The following is a 19,407-nucleotide window of genomic DNA, read 5'->3' as shown; positions in this document are numbered from 1 at the left end:
TGTCTGCCAGGGGTTGCAGAGGGCAGCCGGTGTTAATGACCCTCTGCACAGACTTCCTGTTCTCAGTCGTGGCCCCTGAGTACCAAACACCAGGCAGGAGGAGAGCACGCCCTCCACTGAGGAGTGGTAGAAGGCCAGCACCAGCTTCTGGTCCAGGTTATTTTTCCTTGGGATACGGAGGAAGCGCAGCTGCTGCTGGGCCTTCTTTACCAGGGTGATGGTGGTGTGGGTCCAGGTGAGGTTGGCAGATATGTGGGTGCCCAGAAATTGGAAGGTGGAGACAGATACTACCCATTCTCTATTTATAATGAGGGGAGTGGATCTGTCTGTGCCTGCTGAAGTCCATTATGAGTTGTTTTGTTTTAAGGATATTCAGCTTCAGGTTGTTTTACGAGCACCAGCAGCACATGTTCTCTACCTCCACCCTGTACGCTGTCTCATCTCCATCAGAGTTGAGCCCAGCTAGCCGATGGTGTTATCGGCATACTTGACAATAATGTTGGTTGGATGGGTTGGTTGTGTGCAGTCATATGTGTACAGAGTGTAAAGTAGGGGTAGGCAGTCTCCGATGTGCTGAGACGTTACCTGCTCAAAACTTACATGACTACAGACGGGAGGGCTGTAGGTCTGTATTCACTGAGGCTGTCTACGCCAGTCTTTTTAGGGATGGGAATGATAATGGAGGTTGGATGGATTTTGTAGACATCACCAGGCACACAGTGAGAAGCTGTGCCTGCTCAGACTAAAGCCAGCATTATTGTGACTAAACAGACAAATGTAGAGGTATTTAAGCATTGCCTGTGCTCTCCTAACTTCACATTAAAAAAAAACAAAAATCCAGCTTCTGAAACACAGCAGGATGCTCACAGACTCCTAAACAGCCTTTCAATAATGCCTTCTTCTTAATGTGCTTAACAGTTTAAACATATGGGAGGTGAAACGTGTCAGGATTGAGCCGCAGCCTGAAACAGGTTTCGCTGATCAATTGTCTCATTAACTGAACAGCAGCTTTCCCAATGTGATCCTCCTCTATTTCATCAGAGAGCTCAGATGTGCTCCAGCATGCTAATCAATCTATCCAGAAACTAATGCTTTCAGACAAGGTATATGTAGCTGTGTGTGTTTGTGTGTGTGTGTGTGTGTTTGCTGGTGAAGGCCAGCTGTGTGCTGAGAGACAATCAGACCCGCCCGTCCATTTGCCGCTGCCACAATGAATTAGGGTCCAGATCCATTAAAGGGCAATTCCACTGTTCTGGATCGTCGGCGTGCTGCATTGATTGCAGGCTTCCTGATTGATTTCTGGAGTTTGATGAGAATCTTAAATGTCCCAGCAGTGACCAAATGTGCTTTGTTTCAGCTGGTCAAATTGTTCAACAAACATCCGTCAATCAACATTATTGATCAGACTAACATTCGCTGTATTTACATGCCCTTAAGGAACCGGACTACTCCAGCTTTCCAGCTTATTCCTGCCACGTAAACAACAAACCTTGTTACCGTAATGGAAATAGAGGATTAAAGAAATCTGATTTCCCAGGTGGATTTCTCTACAGTATTTGTGATAAACCAGATTTCTAATTGGACTTTACAAGTGTGTATGGTGGGTATGTGCATGACAGAAGACTGCTGACAGGTATATAACAGTGATGGAAGAGGTGTCCATATCTTTTATTAGATTCACTCCTTATGTGTTAATAGACCTCTCTGCACTGAATCAAACTTGTTATTAATCTCTGTCTCTCTTCCACAGCATGTCTTTTATCCTGTCTTCCTTCTCTCACCCCAACCACATACATAGGGCGATCGTGGCTCAAAGAGTTGGCAGTTCGTCTTGTAACCAGAAGGTTGCCGGTTCGAGCCCCGGCTCGGACAGTCTCGGTCGTTGTGTCCTTGGGCAAGACACTTCACCTGGTGCCTACTGGTGATGGCCAGAGGGGCCGATGGCGTGATATGGCAGCTTTGCTTCTGTCAGTCTGCCCCAGGGCAGCTGTGGCTAACTGTAGCTTGCCTCCACCAGTGTGTGAATGTGAGAGTGGATGAATAGTGGAATTGTAAAGCGCTTTGAGGGCACCGAAAAGCGCTATATAAATGTAATCCATTATTATTATTAACCAGTCGCAGCAGATGGCCCCGCCTCTCCCTGAGCCTGGTTCTGCCGGAGGTTTCTTCCTGTTAAAAGGGAGTTTTTCCTTCCCACTGTCACCAAAGTGCTTGCTCATAGGGGGTCATATGATTGTTGGGTTTTTCTCTGTATGTATTATTGTAGAATAGAATAGAATTCTACTTTATTGTCATTGCAAATGTCACAAGTACAAAGCAATGAAATGCAGTTTGCATCCATCCAGAAAGTGCTTTAGCCATAATATAGATATATTACAAAATATATATTAGCAATAATATAGATATATAGATACAGAAATGGGTCTGTTATAGGTATGAGGGTACAAAATATGGGTCTATTATGGGCATGTTACAAATATGAGCAACTCTATTACAGTTACAGTTACCATTTTAAAAGGTGGTATTCAGAATACAGTTACTTTGTTGAAATAAATGGATTACACGGCTTTTCCTGATTCATATGTTAGGCTATGCCCTCTCTATTTTTTGGTAATTCCACACCGGACAAAACACGCATTAAGAGGCTCTAATGCCTGTGTCTCAATCTCGTGGCCCATGTCACCTCTACTTGCAGGCGCATAATGACGTGAAGAAATATTTTTAAAAATAATTTTTCAAAAAATTATTTAATATGAAGGCAATCCGGTCTTTAAGTCTGACGTCATTAGCCATGTCTGGGCCCAAACTCCGCTGCAGGTCCCTAAGTCAAATGTTCACTGCAGCATTACTGAGAGTTGAAAAACTGTCTAAATTCTTTCATCTGTTACAGGTTATGTGATAGGTTTTTTGTTTTACTTTTAGAAATATAAGAAAATATAATGGTCCTGCATGTAGTGAATTATTTTATTTTGCAGTAAAGCTGCTCCTTTTTTTTTTTCTTTCCATTTTTTGCATGCTGCTATCGACTGTTTATAAAGTAAAACTAACAAAAAGAAAAAAACAAATCCAGTTCTGTGCAGCAGAAAACAGCAGACAGTTTTTGGAAACATAATTATATATATATATATATATATGCAACTTCATTGGCTTTTTCCCCCTAACAGCTTCTCAGATAATTGAGAATTTAAGCCTATGAAGCTCAAACTAGATCTGAGCAGCCTCATTGTCAATCCACACAGGCTTTGTTCAGCAGCTAGTGCTCAAACATTTAATTGTTGTTTCCAGATTAAAGTTATCGATTTATTTGAGTTGGGATCTGTAGGAGATTACAGACATGTAGAAAGGCTTAATTTTAATTTGAGGTTCGATTTATCAGGAGGGTTTTTTGTCTTTTTTCAATGTCTTTCTTTTATTTCTAATCACATATTTGGATGAAAGCGAGCGGTGACGTTTGAAGATCAGATAGCCCAAACCCAGATGATCACGTTAACATGAATTATTTGTGCTTCCACAAAGTAGAGGGCAGGGCGAATGTGCCCCTCGTGTTTGAATGCACATCAGTATGAGCAGTATTCCTTATTCTCAGAAATATGTTTTAAGGATGTGAAAGTTTCCACCTGACAGACACAAAGCTTTATAATTTTTTCAGAATATGTGCTTCTTACGGAGCTCTATGAAGAATGTGAGGTAGAAGTGGTCTTATATATTGTGTGTGTCCTTGAATGAGGCTCTGGACACAAGCAGCAGGTCTGGCTCTGGTGAGCTGGGATGAATCTGGAGAGACTTCATGAATATAAACAAAGATGTGTATTTCTACATTATAGCTTCTAGCTCGGCCCACATACTTTGCATTTTATACGAAAGGTGCTGAACCGCGTGGAGGGGGATGCTAAGCAATCACTGTATTTATTTTTTATGAAAAGCGGCAGGTGTGTTCAGCAAGCCCTGCTTGGACAAATAAAGGCTGAGTCTATCACAGACGACAATACGAGACATTTGGGTGTCTAATTTGTGATTTCAACCTCAGGGGACAAGGCGAGAATGACACAGATTACTGCTTTAACTGCATGTGCAGGAGTCAGGACTTTTCTTTCTGGGAAGGCAGTGAACTGCTGACAGCGGCAACCCTCGGCTGACTGAAGCAAATGCTCTGCGTAAAGACGAGAAGCACTGGGACACACAAGCACTCACCTCAGCAGAATTCATCCTAAAGAAAGTCATCTTTTTTTACATTTTATTTTTTCAATGCAGCTTTATTTGTTCTACAAAATGTTTGCACACCTGAATTTCAACGACGCATCAGGGGAAAAAACCTGAAGATAAATAATATTTCAGTCTGTCTGAAGGTCCTCATATATATCAGTTGCATGTTCTCTTTAAATCATTTCCAATAAAGAGCTCATTTACATATTTTTTTCACCTTCTGTTGTTGAAATAATGACTAAATAATGACAGGAGTGCAGACTGTTAAGACGAATGTCGTTTTAGACTTAATGTTGATTAACTGATTATCATAATTGTTGTAGTGCGACATTCTAGCGCATGTAGTTAATGACCAAACTCTGTAGTTGATAAATATAAACTTCAGTATAAAAAATTTATGAGCTTGGTCATAAACAAGTGAATGCAGAAAAAAAACTTGACGCTTATGTGGGGATTTGGACCTTAGCTGTAGCTGCACAGAGAACTCTTGGTTCTTGATTCGAGATGTTTCGAATAACTCTATCAGTCATCTTCTGCTGCGTATCCCCAAGTCTCTTCCTGGGTCTAAATTGTGGACATTCACTTGTTAACCCTGAAACAATAAAGGCATAAATCTGTGTATTAATCTATATTAGTTCAAATAGATCTAATAGGTTGCTCTAGCCTTCCAAGTAATACCTTCCCCTGGGGCGACCCAGGCTTCTAAGACCAACCCAGATTAACAAGTGCCAGGATCAAGAGGGGAGCTGCCATGACAAGTCTGACTGATAAGATTTAACCTGCGAGGTTACTTGGGTTTCTTTGTATCAGGGCAACCAGTAGATGTCAAAGCAGTTGCGTTGGGCGAGTCCCCCCCCCCCAACCACATCGGCTCTAGAACCTTACTGCACCCTCTACTGCATAGGATCCAGCTCATACAAGCTGAACCAGACTTTTTCTAATGTGCTTTTGTGGGCCTACCGATTGGCAAAGCTTCACCAGTCCATTTACCATCTTTACCATGCACCTGTGCACTAGCTTTGGCCAGTGCAAATGAGACCACAAATACAAGCCCAGCTCCAAAGAAGCTGGGATGCTGTGTAAAGTATTTTATTCATAGGAAACTCTTCCACTGCTGGCATAGATGCAGTATACGGTTCAGCATCATCCTACTGAACCACGAAGGACTTCGCAGAAAAAGACATCTGGATGGGCAGATATGTTGCTCTAACACCTGTATGGAACTTTCCACATGTGCCAGCTGCCAGTTCCAGTTGCTGCTAAGGGCCTGAAAATCACAGGCATCAAACACTGATTTTCAGCCTTGTCCTGTGCACACAGAGATTTCTCTGTATCTCTAAATACTGCAGATGATGAGATATTCAGTCTTCACAATGTTTTACTGAGTAAGTTTTGGCTCCAGACACGCTCAGTTGTTGATCAGTTTTGTTCTGTCATAAGCAATCCTTCCTCTTGGCTGATAACTGTCATGTTTCCTTTCATAAACAGCCTGATTTACAAACTGTTTACTGCAACCTTTATAGCAGTTGTGATGAAAGATGCAGCAGCAATTCATCTCATGTTTTCTTCTTTGAAGTATTTCCAACAATCGAGGCAAGTGATGGATCGTTTCCCGAAGCAGGAGCGATGGCTTGTTGGCTGATGATAAACTGAGCTCCCCTTGTGACTAATGGACTAATCAGTGCGGTAACGCCGCACAACAAAGGAAGAGGAGGAGGTAACCATCCAAAAACAGGGAAAACAAATATAGAAGCTGTTCCACTGAAGAAAGTTAAGCCGATACCAAGGTTTTACCATGCTCCGGTGACTCCACCGTCTTCACTTTCTTGTGAATTACTTCATTTCTTTTGCATTTTCTCCTCCTACATTACCCAGAATGCTGGTGAGAAAACACAAACGGCTTTTTAAGCTGAACAGGGTTGGCGAAATATGAATCACAATCTGGTATGAAGCTCATGGAGTAAGTTTCAGTCCACTGCTGTGTTTTCGCTTCAGTTTAAATGCTTTATGAAAGATTTTACTGCAGCAGGAGGAAGAACAAAGACCGGATTAATGAGGAGGAAAGGAGATAAAGGAGGGAGAGCAGGTGGGGAAGAGAGAATAGAGGAGAATGAATAAAGGAAGCCTAAATGTGGTCTGAAGAAAGGAAGCAGAGACAGCGCTATGGAAGGGGACAAGACTCAGGAGAAAGTTTATAGGCCATTTATAAACACACCACTTCCTCCCACTGTGAGTGAAGCCAGGTATGGTATAAATGGCCCTTGTGCTAATGATGTCATTTGACCACTTATTTTTTACAGACATTATTTCATACTTTAAACATTTCTTTTCCTTTGTATTTTGCTTTTGGATGCTTCCGCACCTCCACATTCAAACTGTCTTGAGCCAAAAGCAAACTGGAGCAAAATATGTTGACCTTTGATCAGATTAAAGGAGGCAAACAGCTCCTGGACTGTGCTGATCAGCAGGCAGAAAAGCAGCTAGTCTTTTTCTGGGATTGCACATTTATTTTGTAATGATTAAAGATTTGTGGTTGGATTTGTTTCTTGAGTTTCACGGTGACGTCATCATATCACCTGTTTGTGAAGTAAGTGTAGAAAATTAGGAAATGAAAAAGAAAGCATCAAAGTAAATCCAGCTCCTTTTCCTACAGTGACCTTTTCACATCACTGGTATACGACTCTGATACACACACACACACACACACACGCGTCTTCATTCAGTCCAGTCTCATTTCACGGCGTATATACAGAGGCGCATGTTACCTGTTCAGGAGATGGTGGATAATCACGTTAACAATAAGAATCAAGGGAAATGTGTTCTTATTGAACAAAACCACTCTGAGGATAATTTTGAACACATTTATCAAACTTCTCTAAGCCTCTAAATGTACATTAGAGGCTCAGTTCACCTTTTTTTATTCTCACTTTACACTAATGACTGTACTACCTCCCAGCCAAATCAATATGTTGTGAAATTTTCTGGTGACACTGTGATACTACAAACCCACAGCTGTGTTGTGGAGGAATGCTCACCAACTAGATATTAATACAAATAAGACAGTGGAGATGCTGGTGGATCCCAGGTCAGTTGGAGATCACCTTCCAGTGGCTGTAAACAGCCGAAACATCCGGCAAGTTAACTCCTTCAAATACCTGGGAATTCATATTGTTGGCGATCTAAGCTTGGTTTGTCCTCAGATCCATCAGTGTTGACACTTTCTCCGTAGACTCGGGTCGTTTGGTGTTTGCAGGGATATAATGATGATTTTCTTTTATAGAGCAACAATTGAGTCAGTTTTAAGGTATGGTGTTGCTAATGGTTTGGTAATCTAACTGTCAAATCAAAAGCTTATATTTGAACTTTGATTACGACTGCAGGGATGATCGTGGGCACAACAGCTCCTGTAAACCCTCAAAAATTACTAGAACTGACCACCCTCAGGCAGGCAGATGGCATCATAACATGTTCTCTCATTTTCTGCATTCTGAGTATGTTTTATTATACTCAAGGCAAAGGTACAGAGCTTTTCTATGTAAGCATAACTGGTACAAGCACTCATTCCTTCCCTTCCATCATTTAAGATGATTAATGAACACAGACCATGAGAGGAACAGGTCCAGAATAATAATAATAAAAAAAATACCCAGATAACTAATTTGGTTCTTTAATCATTTTTATCTCGTGGTTACAGATATATGTGGGTTTTTGGGGAGGTTGGGGATTTTTAATTGATTTATTTACTTATTTTAATAATAATTTTAGTAATCTTCTAATGTTTTCATTAATCTATGTAGAGTGCACTGGGTCTGTGCGATGTAACCCGTCTGTCCAAAAGGAGACAAATAAGGAGACTTTGACATTCAGCAGCCTACACCGTACACACCACAGTACTCCTTCCTCCACATCACAATTGTGTTTTTTCAGTCAAATCTGATTCTGTCGTTCACTACTAGATGCAAAGATTTTAGTAGTCATTTGATTTCTTCTCCTTTTTTATACAAGGGCACTTTGTTGAAGGCAGCACATGTTTATCTGTGACTGCATTTTATAAAAGCTGTAAAGACACAAACTCGTGAAATTTCATGTCGGCGTGCGGATCAGTCATTTCTTGATTCGAAACATCTCAGCTGATGCCTTGAAGCGGGGGGAGCGGGGCGCTTCGTGTTAGCACTGCAATCGCAGCAGCATGACTAATCTGATGCCAGTGACTTCCTCCAGCGCCGTTTTGATGGACAGATTTTTAAAAGACCTTGTTGCGTTGTAGGAATGTTCCTGGACTTTAAAACAGCAGGTCAACTCTGAAAGTGTTGATTCTGTGAACCACTGTTGGATTTAAGCACTGATGGCTCTGCAGCATGAACACATGATAAAGTGTCTTGTGAGCTGTAAACAGATGGAGCATGAATCCAGAGCATATACAGTGTTTTCTTCATATGAATTATTCACTAATGGCTGAACCTTGTGTGTTTTAAAGTGACATCTGGTTAATGAAAATGCTGCCGCTGTTCTGTAGGAGGACTTTCATTTATGGCAAACACCGGCTGCAATTAAACAAGATTATTTTTATTTAATTTTTCTTATGTTCTGAATATTTTGAGGATTTACTCAGTTCCCAAAATAAGTTTACAAGGAAAACGAATAAAACTATAGGGATGTCCTGTGGAGACGGATTTAAGCCCCAGCACAAGATTATCAAACCTTTACAGACAAGCAGGCCTGTTGTTTACTGCTGTAGTTTTTAACAGAAGCAATAAAAATAATTATATCTCTAAACATGAAGGCTTTATATGCTTTTAAATAAAAAATATATATGCATCCACAAATATAACCACTCATTCTTACTTCATTTAGGTATTTACAGCTAAATGAGGTAAGAACATTTAGCTGTTCTTACCTCACCTTACATCGTGAGGTAAGAACCCTGTCACCTAAAGCTTCTGTTGTATACAGCACAGGTACAGATACTCTACAATATTATATATATTTTCTTAAAAACAACAAGGTCATTAAGGTAAGATTTGACTTGATTATTCAAGACCTTGTATGTGAAGAGCAGGATTTGGGATCAACTGATTTTAAAGGAGCTTTTATCACATTAATGTCATGGTCCCGAGTCTTGTGACTCAGTATTTATGGTTTTTAAGTATTTATATTCTTTATTTCTGTTTATTTCTGGTTATACTTTAGTGGTTTTGTACTGTGCCTCCTGTGTGCTGTCAGTGTATTCTGCTTTGTTTCCTGTGTCTCGTTATGTCAGATTAACTCCGGCTGTGCTTCCCTCCTGTTTTCCATCCCCTCGTTACTCCTGGTGTATTTAAGCCCTGTGTTTTCCTCTGTCCATTGTCATGTTGTACCCTTGTTGTGCTGTTCTTCCCTTTGTGGGCCTGAATTCAGTCCTTGGTTTGTTTTCCTAGTTTGTGTTTCTTATTTTCTGGTGTCCAGTTTAGTTTCTAGTTTTCATGGTTTTGATTTGTTTTTTTGTGAAGTTTATTTTTAATGGAAAGTCTTCTCAACAATAAGTTTCCGTGTACGAGTCCTGTGTTTGGGTCCTCCATCCTGCCTGCCACAGCACACACCCTGACAATTAAACTTATAATAATGAATTATAACAGTCCCGCCTCATAAACAAGATGCAATTAAATAATGTTTTTCATCACTACTTGGACTGTATTCTAGTATCAGTATTATGAACAGTAAAAATGGCAAAGCCAACTGGAGTTGGTTTGGATTGTATTTGTTTATAGAGAAACCAGATAGCAGCAAAGTCCATTTGGCTATAGTTTTATTTCACTTCAACATGTATTATTTAAATACATTAACTTTATTTTCCCAAAGACTCATTGCTGCAGCTTCTCTGTTCTTAAGTCCCATATGTGACGTATTTTTCCTCGGTTGGAGGCTAGCCTGCAGACGGTGTGGACGCAGAGCACATTAATTAGCTTTATTTTCTTCTGCTAGGACAGTGGTGTTTTAAAGGCATGGTGGGTTAATTCAATTACATGCTCATGTCTGTTTTTTCCACAGAGCTGTCTCAGGCCACAAATATACAGCACAAGGTTCACGTCACTCTTCTCTGAAGTGTTGTCTCAGCCAGCTGTTTGTGAGCAGGAATAAATCCTTAAATTCTTCAGACTATGATGACAATAAAAATCATATTTTATATATTATTTACTCTACTTTTTTCTAACAATGCAATTCTTTTATATACTACAGACATAAATGTGTTTGAACCTCAGAAAATGAAGTCACTGAAGAAGTGCCAAAACCTGCAGTTCCTCTAACGTCCAGCAGAGGCTCCAACAGGGAGTCAATCCCCACATGTTCACAGCCTGACACAAAAACTGTTTTGGAGCATTTTAATAACATTATGTGACCAATAAAATGGCTGCGGAGAGATTATACTAACAGAGCTCCAGTTTGAGCAAGCAAAATTGTAAACTGATTTTGTTTTGGATGTTAGCACTAATTGGCACAAATCTGTCTGTTGCAACCTGATAGTCTGTGCTTGTTCAAATATGGTCCTTCTTCCAATAAATGACAGCTAAGAGTCAAAGTGTTATATCCAGTCTATCCGGTGATGATTCTTAAGAAGATAAGAAGAACAAAGTCTCATATATGCTGTTGTGTTTGAAGAAGTTGTACTCGTAGCTAATTTATTTGGAAAACTAAATTTAACATCCAGAACATTTCATCGTCGAGCCAAATTTTTGCCTTCTCTGTAGCAGCTGTGGTGTGATCGCCTTCCCGCCCCTGACAGTGTCATTTAATATGGAGCTAATCTAGCACTGCATTTATATTACAGATTCCATTTTCTGAAAATGTGCTGAGTTCATTCTCAGCAGCTTGGAAACTCATTTCATTTACACTCAGTTGTACTTAGTCCTGTTTTACAGCCTAAACTTCATTAAAGTAAATGGGAAGTGTTGAGTATTCAAGGGTGATGTGCAGAGTTGTCACTACAGGGGGATAAAACTGATGAGCCATACCACGAAGATATGAGAAAGAGTTGTGAAAGCTAGGCTAAGATGAGAGGAGATGATCAGTGAGTGGCAGTGTGGCTTCCTGCTGAGAAAGAGCTCCACAGATGTGATGTTTGCTTCGACAGCACTGATGGAGAAGTTTAGAGAAGGTCAGAGGAGATTCACTGATGATAGGGTGCCAAAAGAGGAAGTGTGGTGAGGGTAGGAGTGACAGACGGGTTGAAGGTGGGGGGTGGGATTACATCAGGGTTCTGCTCTGAGCCCCTTTTTGTTTACAGTGTTGATGGACAGGCTGACAGATGAGATCAGGGAGGGGTCTCTGTGGACGCTGATGTTTGCAGACGACACTGTGGTCTGTAGTGAGGATAAAGAGGAGGTGGAGGAGAGGCTGGAGAGGTGGAGGCATGAGCTGGAAAGAAGAGGAATGACAGTCAGAAGAAGCAAGACAGAACACATGTGTGGGAATGAGAAGGAGACAGTTGGACATGCAAGGAGCAGAGCTTTGGAGGAGAGAGAATGGATATATTAGACAAAGGATGTTGAAGATGGAGCTGCCAGTCAGGAGGAAAAGAGGAAAACCATACAGGAGGTTCATGGATGTACTAAAGGAGGACATGCAGTCGGTGTCCTCAGTCATGACAGAGGAGGATGCTGGGAAACAGAAGCAGATGATCCACCGTGGCGACGAAAGTTTAGTCTCCAAAAAAGATCCAAATTGTCCATTCGTTGTATTTTGTGTAGTGAGTAATCTCATGTAGACCAATAGTGTTTACACTGACAGGAGATGTGCTTTTTTAACAGAAATGTGGTTATGTAATCGCAGCCCGGTCTTGTAACAAAATGTGTGATGCTATACTGTTTCACAGTTAAGAGTTTTTATGGAATATCAGTGGGGTGGGACTCTTGGTGCTGGAAACTGGAACTGTGTAAAATGCTGTACGTGTCTGCAGAATATAGAATGCAAAATAAGCTACCTGTAATAGCTTGTCAATGTCTTTTAAAGTCAGGAATGAGGCAGGGGATCAGTTCTTGCTTGACTTGATTCATTTGCCTTCTCTTCGTGGGGCTTTAGTCTGCCTGGAAAACCCTTAAAGCCTTGTAGTACTGCAGACAACTCAAGCTGACCTCTCCTTTGAAGCACAATTTAAAACACACAGCCTGACATGATATGGGCCTTGATGAAAAGTCAGTTAATCATCAAATTGATGTTTGACTTTTTTTTCTCATGCTCACAGACATCTGTATGAAATTTCATAGAAATAAAATTTAAATATGTATGTGATGCAAAGAGAGAAAGACGAAGAAAAGAGTAAATTATCAACGCAGTCTAAAGTTTCATGATCACATTTGTACACTGATGTTGTGCAACATGACAGAGTCTTCTTATCCAACCAATAATCACCTGCCAACATTTTTTTTAATCATTGATTTCTCCAGGGGAAGTGGGTGTGTAATGCTGTGTAAGCAGCCTTAGCGGCGCCAGCAGGATGCAGTGGCAGTAAATATGGGCAAATGTCACTAATGGCAGCATCCACGATTGGAGTTCCACATCATAACACCAGCACCACTGACTTTGCAGACTCAACTAAATCTTAATAGCTGATGACTGAATCCTCTGTTTTCAGAAGCCTAGGGATGGTTTTGTTTGCTTGTGTCTAAGCCACTTATTTGTTCATTAACACAAAAATGAGTGAAATGCGACCTTGCAAAAGTGGGAACCAGGAATCTTGACCATGCAAAGACAAACATCCCGTGACATTAACCCCGACAAGCAGCCTTTAAATGATTTTAAATTAGAGGATTAGTCAAAAATACACCTCTAACACATTAACCAGCTAGAACATCCAAAGATGGGATCTGCTTTGGAAAAAGAAAAAGGTCTAAATAAATGCGCACATGGTGCACACAGGAGTAACCTCCCTCTGAACCCACACAATGGATGTTTTGGAGAGGTGATGTGATTGCCATAACTAAGATTAGTATCCTCAGACGGCATAAAAGCCTGCAGACATGGGGAAATGACTGCCTCTGGGAAAGAGCCTTCATTCTTTTGAAATATTTAAGGTTGTTTTGCAGGAGGATTTTTTTTTAAGTAAAAATATAGACATTTCATTATTTAACCCCAACACAACATCTCTGCATAACTAAGTACAAACCATCTTTCAGTGTTCATGATGTTATTGTAGTGATTCAAACATATTCTTCATACGATTTTATATACATGAGAAAATGTATGTTTTTGGTTGTGTAATTAAAGGAAATGATATGAAAACTGATAACAGTGATTCACTTTAAATTTAGAAGGTTAATAAAGTGAAAATGTTTCTGAGTGAATCTCAGAAAGTTGATTTCCTTACATGGATTATTGAACATGGAACAAGACAAACAAAAAACAAAAACTTTTTTGGGTCATTCGCTGCTGCAGTATTTAATCTCTGCATTTCTTATGCTTACTAGTCCCTGACAGTACACCTAATGTTGTCACTTTCTGTAAGAAGTGTTTGAAGTGTAGAATAAAGACGCCAGTACAGCATCTGCGCTCATGATGTCCTCATGCAAAGATGGGGTTTGATCTCAAAACGCATATTAATAAATAAACCTAAACGAACGCCTGGTGGTGCTTAATTGTGAGGACTGCGAGTTTGTTTCGATTCGGCTGATTCAGCCGTGATGTTAGCGTGACACGCAGGAGGCAGCACCTGTCCTATCTGTTTGCACAGGATCTGTGTACATGCGTGTGTGTTTGCTCAGCGATAAAGGAGCTCGGTAATGACACGTTAACAATGAGTGCATCAGCGTTAGGCATCACGAGGCTTCGGATTGACGGCCTCCGGCTACGCAGGCTGCTCTGAGAGCTGCGCTGGCCCCGAATGCATCAGCGGCACCATTGTTTTGATTCATAAAGAAATAAAAGCCAGTATGTGGCCTTTGCATCTGTTCTCGGTCACATTGTGGACATTTATTAAGTTATAAACTACCTACAGCTGCATGACAATAAAATCTGAACATCCTGTTATTTCATGTCACTGTTTCAACTCCCATGAGGGCTTGATGACTCAGGACCAGCTGTTTGACGACTCTAGGCTATTTTAAACTTCCAAACTTTCCCTTGAAGCCTGCATTGTTCAAAATTAAAGTGACACATGCAAGTCCCCCTGTCTGGTGCTTTCTTTCACTTCTACGTGTACAGCAGGCTAACTTTGAATTTACCAACAGCTGCTGCAGCTGGCTTCCTGTCGTGCGCCCACCTTGTCCACATGTATATTTCTATGAATGCTATTTTTTAAATGGCAGTGTCAGGCCTCTGTGTGAAAGATGTAGCATTCGGTTATCAAAGTGCCCTCTGATCACATCTGGAAAAATAAAATAGATGGCATACTGTAAACTGGAATATTCACGCCCGCAATCAAAATGAATGAATTCACCGACACCCCATTAAAACCTCTGAGGGTAAAATCCTATTTTGTGTTCTGGCCTCTTTTAAATTGTGCACCTTTGTCAGCTTAAACACTGTTCTCTTTGAATGAACTTTATGTGTATCCTAACAGGCTCACTTGTTGGTGGTGGCGTGCGCACTTTGGAGAATTTAAACAAAGCACAAAGCAGCGTCTCTACTTTTACACGGATTCGCGCTCCTGTTGAGAATCTGTCGCCATATGCTCTCTCTCTCTCTCTCTCTCTCGTCTTGGAGGAACAGAGTGGAGGCTGTGAGGTAATAGTGCGCAAGAGGGGGTGGTGGAGAGAAAGAGAGCGCGCGTGTGTGTGTGAGAGAGAGAGAGACTGGATATAGGACAGGCATCAAACGAAAGCTCTCCTGCAGACTGGTCGGGATCCCTTCGGCCCCTCGGTCCTTCAGACGCATCAGGTTAGTGAAAGCAAACGCAGCGCATGTTAGACGATGAGAGAGCCCGCGCTGCCGGGACGCCGCGGGGACCCCCGGTGCTCCGTGCTTGTTTGTGCATTAGTGCTGCAGCTCGGATGGATGGAGGGGGAGCTGGCACTCTCGGTGAGGCAGACGGTTTTAGGCGTGAGGCTGTTTTGGTCTCGGTGTGTTTGTGCACGCGGGCGGGCTGCAGGTACGCGCTTCACCTGCTGGCTCGATGTCTGTGCACAATCCGCGCGGCTGTGGGCTGAAAGAGCCACTTCTGGCACCGGGGCGCGGAACACAAAGGCATGCTGCGGATATCCCCCCCTCCCTCCTGCTCCTCCTTTCCCCTCTCGCTCTGTGCCTTCCGTTTTCTTCCAGGTAAAGGCGGATCTCCTCAATCCTCCGCCGCCATCACTCGCACTCAAAGGTGTGCGTTTTGTGACACAGACGGGAGAGGAGGACGAGGCTGTAGGGGAGTCAGCCGAGGGAGGAGGAGGGCCTGGCCGGCTCCGGTTCTCCGCAGTGTTGGTGTCGGTGTCGGCGGGGCCGGCCGGCGGAGAGCCGGAATTATTTATAGCAGCCAGCGCGCTGATTGGCTTTATGAGCAGAGGGTGCCGTCACAGAGGAAGTCTCCGTTTGTGTTTGGCATCGTGAAAATCAAGTGTGTGTGCCTCCGTGCATGCGCACACATGCGCACGCGCTTTTGATTAGCGTTTGATAGGCGGTGTGTGTGGAAATGAGTGAGGCACCCAGCCAATCACCTGTAGAAACGTAAGAGCAGCGGATCATTTACTCAAGTTTCCACCGCATGCTTCTCACAGACACAGTTACTGCAACTCCCACAGCTCTGAGCACGACGTTTATTTCAGATAAAGATTTCACTGACAGTGTCAGAGCCTTCATTGGTGCCTGATCCTGGATGGGTTAGTTTACGATGTGTGCCACAGACAAACAGCTCAGCAGTAAAATGTCTCTCAGACGTTCCTGCATTAACTAAATGTTTGTATTGTTATGTTTTTATATTCCCTGTCACAGGGAAAGAAAGTAAATGTGTAAAAACGTAACTGTCTTTCAGCTCAACATAAAACTAATCTACATGACACATACATATCAGCTACCATCATAGATTAGCCTGAAATGAAAATGAACTTTGACATGCAGACTGGAGCAGCCAGTCGTAGATGACTTCCTGTGTATCCACCTTTTCTCAAGCAGCCAAACACTTGACCACCTTTTGTAGTGTAGAATTTAGTATAATTGTAATTTTATACTCTCACTGTAAGTGTCATTAAAGTGTGAGATTGCATGCATATCTGAATTCTTGTGGTCAGCCCACCTGAGATAAAGGTGGCAGTCATGTCTCACCCAGCGCTCCCACAGGCTGCTGTGACTCCAGACACGTGTGTGGTTGTTCTGATTGTGGTTGTGTTGACTGCAATGCTGAGATGACACTTGGGTCTCTGCTACTGTATGTAACGCTGTTGAGTAATAGCACATATTATGATAAAAGCTTTGCCATTTGAAATCCCATGTGGTTTCATATCATATCAGACATATTCATATCAAACACAACCGTAGATGGAGCAGTAATCTCTGCTGCCACAGTGCCACCTTCACATCCGAGTAACTGACAGCAAATTTATTTACATGTTAGGCATCACATCATCTCGCCTTTCTGCTGTATCTGCAAAGAGCTTCCCTAAACCCATATAGTTCCTGGACTGGACAAAAAAAATCCCACAACCACCTTTGGAGAGAACATTTAATCTGAGTTAAATCCAGATGTATTGTTCAAAAACAATGTTTCCACCTTAATCCTTCAGGAGCTGCAATAATTAACTTATCAGACAAGAGTCAGGCTTGTTATCCACCAACACGAACAGCCTTTTTTATACATCAAGGTAGGCATACACCCTCCAGTATTTCTGGTACCTCATTTTGATGTTTTTATTCCTATTTTTTCATCCATTCACATAAACTGTATGATTGAATAGCAGTAGGGATTACTCTTGTTTTAAAAGTTTAGCTGCTGCTAACCAGAGCGCCCCAGCGCTTCCTGTCTCATGTGTCGGTGTTCTAGTCAGTGTGGCAGTTATCATTATCATTCAGCTTCTTCTCCAGCTGCACAGAGCAGACCTTATACTTATGCTTATACTTCCAGAGAACACCTTGTATCTCATTTATTTATTTTAAAAGTATTTATTGAAGTTAGGGTCACATTTTTACAGAAAAATACATATATTGCATGAGTGCATGCAATATATGTATGCTCTCATGCAATATATGGGGGGTGGAAGTGCCCTTGTTTTCAGTATCTTGATAGTTTTTTGCTATCAGGAAAAAACTTGTGCCACTAGACAGATCCCGTGAAACAGAGAGACGCTGGCATCGGAAAAGTACTTTTTACAGGATTTACTTTTGAAATAATATCTTTACACGTGTCCTGTATCATTATGCATTTCATGTAACCCATGAGAGCCTGTAACTGTGCATGCGAGTCATTTGCTCAGTTGGAAAGCTGATTTCTAATAACCTGTAATTTTATTCATATATTGGATATAATGTGGATACTTAGGTTTGTATGATTTAACTTAACTTACTACTTATCTTAATTTACTTTAATTGATTCTTGAAAATTCAGTTTTCTTATTATATGTAAATACCAAAAATCTTACATGCTAAAGGACTTAAAAGTTACAGCCCCTCCAGTAAACGGTATGCTAGCAGTAACATTTATTTTTCCTGCTTTAATCGTTTATTTTTTTACTTAAAAACACAACAAAGAGTAAAAATGTATTTCATTGTATTTTCTGGATTGATGAGATACCTGAACTACCTGATCTATCTGAACCAATGCAAAGGAGGCTGGAGGTCAAGTTATGGCCTTGGCTTGCACTGGTGCCTCTACAGCTCGCTCTCTTTTATTGACGATGATCACTCAGCAGTCCCGGAGTCAGAACGCAATCTTAAAAACACACATCACAGACAGTCAAGGTGAGGAGAATGATCTGCTGTCTATTCTGCATTGATCCCGTAAGTGTGCGTATAAAAGAATGCATTTCCATGATCAGCACTGCATTGCTTTTCTGTTCTCACAAAAGAAAATCAGCCAGTGTTCAACAGTTGAATAAAACCGAGCATCGCTGGCTTTGTGCTCCTGAGCTGTGAGACGTTTGAGTGACAGCTGCACAGAAAAAATTTGCCCGGCGTGTTGGCATTCTCGCTCTGTCTGTCACCCCACTGTTGCCACAAACAGACCTCTATCACTGCGCTGATAGGCCATTATCTCACGTTAGTCACTCTGGATGCATGATCACTATAAAAGCTGTTTGTGTGAATTTTGTTCAGTTTTTCGACAAATAAAATGTTACTGAAAATAATGTAAAGGACATCACACTTTATGTCACTTGTTTTACATGTCTGCATTCCTCTGTAATCACACTTTCAGTGCTCTTTGGCAGTGATGTTACTATGCTGCCCTGTTAAGGATCTCATGTAGTTCAGATATTTCGATTTTAAAGGTTTAACAAGTCAGTTAAGATGAAATAAATATAACACGAAAAAGAACGACTGAGCTCTGAAAATAGGAAGATGGCAGCTGCCTGCACCGGCAAAACACCGCCCTGCTGTGCTAACATTAGCATTATCAGGGATCCTTTCTTCCTGAAACACTATGTTTATGGTCACAGGGTGGGTGGGGATATGTCAGCTGAGGCACGGTGTACACTGGACAGGCTGCCAGTCCACCACATGAGGCAGCCAGAGTCAGTCACAGCCCATTAAATATGATGTTTCATGTCATGGCAGAAATCTGTGCACAAATAAAAATATTGCATTTATATTTATTAGCATGTTTACCCAACATGTTGCATGATAGACAATCTCTGTTATTGAGGTCTGTGTTGAGGCTGTGATTGCTAGAGTGAGGTAAATCACATTTACACAAGGTTCATCAGCTGAAGATCGTCTAAATTCTTCAAAATGACTTATTATTGTCTAAAATCCAGTATGACTAACAGAAGTTCTAACAACTAACAAAAATATTTGGCATATGCACTCTACATTTCACCAAAATTCAAAATAATTATGGTCGTGGTTAATCACTACTGGTAGAAACCTTCATCTGTGACGCTCTGAGTATTTGTATAAAGAACAATTCAGTTTGTGTGTGAGAGAGTGTGTGTGTGTGTGCTTTTTGTTGTGCTGTCACTCTACAGGAGCTTCTCTGCAGGAGTGACTGCATGCCCGAGAGTCTTCATAAAAGATGCAATATTTGTAGCCAGCTGTGCACTACAATACCTTCACTCAGAGTTCTTTATTTAGAGAGAATCTCACAGATTTCACGCCGTGAGA

The 19,407-nt window shown here is 41.4% G+C and overlaps 1 protein-coding gene across 2 annotated transcripts in view; it reads left to right on the top strand.

Annotated features, from left to right (window-relative positions):
- Positions 1-14,798: 14,798 nt before the first annotated feature.
- cplx2 (complexin 2) overlaps positions 14,799-19,407 on the top strand; it is a 64,399-nt gene continuing 59,790 nt past the window's right edge. For both annotated transcript variants that reach the window (XM_040043109.1, XM_040043108.1), the window contains exon 1: positions 14,799-15,051. The gene's annotated coding sequence lies outside the window, so the exon portion shown is untranslated. The remainder of the gene's footprint in view (positions 15,052-19,407) is intronic.

Source organism: Simochromis diagramma, unplaced genomic scaffold, assembly GCF_900408965.1.
Source record: "Simochromis diagramma unplaced genomic scaffold, fSimDia1.1 OVJJ01000433.1, whole genome shotgun sequence".
Classification (NCBI taxonomy): Eukaryota; Metazoa; Chordata; class Actinopteri; order Cichliformes; family Cichlidae; genus Simochromis; species Simochromis diagramma.
This window is presented reverse-complemented; position numbering and strand designations above follow the sequence as displayed.